Source organism: Sinocyclocheilus anshuiensis, unplaced genomic scaffold, assembly GCF_001515605.1.
Source record: "Sinocyclocheilus anshuiensis isolate Anshui unplaced genomic scaffold, SAMN03320099.WGS_v1.1 scaffold293, whole genome shotgun sequence".
Classification (NCBI taxonomy): Eukaryota; Metazoa; Chordata; class Actinopteri; order Cypriniformes; family Cyprinidae; genus Sinocyclocheilus; species Sinocyclocheilus anshuiensis.
Genome location: NW_015540858.1, coordinates 278,731 through 279,470, shown reverse-complemented (window position 1 = coordinate 279,470; position 740 = coordinate 278,731). Strand labels below are relative to the sequence as shown.

Here is a 740-nt window from a genome sequence, read left to right as displayed (position 1 = left end):
TTTTTTTTTTTTAATTTTTTTTTTACGGATTAGTATGAATACTTAAATACAAGGAGCTCTAAAAGATTTTCAGAATTCTTTTGTACGGAGCCCCGCACATGTCATGCAGACAAAAAAAATTGTAGGCTAAATTGTGTGCACGATTTTCCATTTCGTTCCCTCGATTTATAAATTGTGCGTACTTAATCAGCAGAAAAACTCCCAAACGTGATTCCTGTCTGAGTCTGAGCCACATTACAGCTATCTTCAATTCTCAGCCCATTTTGATATGTACTGTATGACATTATTTTACATCTAATCCTGATTTCAAGGTTAGAATTATGGCCAGTGACAGAAGAAAATTGCAAACATGGTGTAGATGTTACTACATCCAAAGAGCAACAGATTTTGTAAAACAAAAACAAGATTAACTGTTTTGGATCACTGCATTTAATTTGAGAATGTACATACCATAGACTGTATAAATACAGAATATGTACAGAATGCGATAGAGTAAACAGTTACTAGTGCGTGCAGCAGCAACAACAGCTTCCCCCGGGTCCTAATGCCATCTGGTAAGGTGTTTTATTTAGTATGTTTTGATTTAAAGGTCAAAAGCTATAGAGCTTGCATGAATAAAAATCACAAACGTGACACTTGTAAATTAAGTCATTTTACAGATTTATTCATTATTGTGTAATATATATATATATATATATATATATATATATTTTTTTTTTTTATTTTTTTTTTTACGGATT

The 740-nt window shown here is 31.4% G+C and overlaps 1 protein-coding gene across 1 annotated transcript in view; it reads left to right on the top strand.

Moving 5' to 3' along the window:
* Positions 1-740, top strand: part of LOC107687923 (piezo-type mechanosensitive ion channel component 2-like) — a 91,512-nt gene that overhangs the window by 30,097 nt on the left and 60,675 nt on the right. The window lies entirely within an intron of this gene.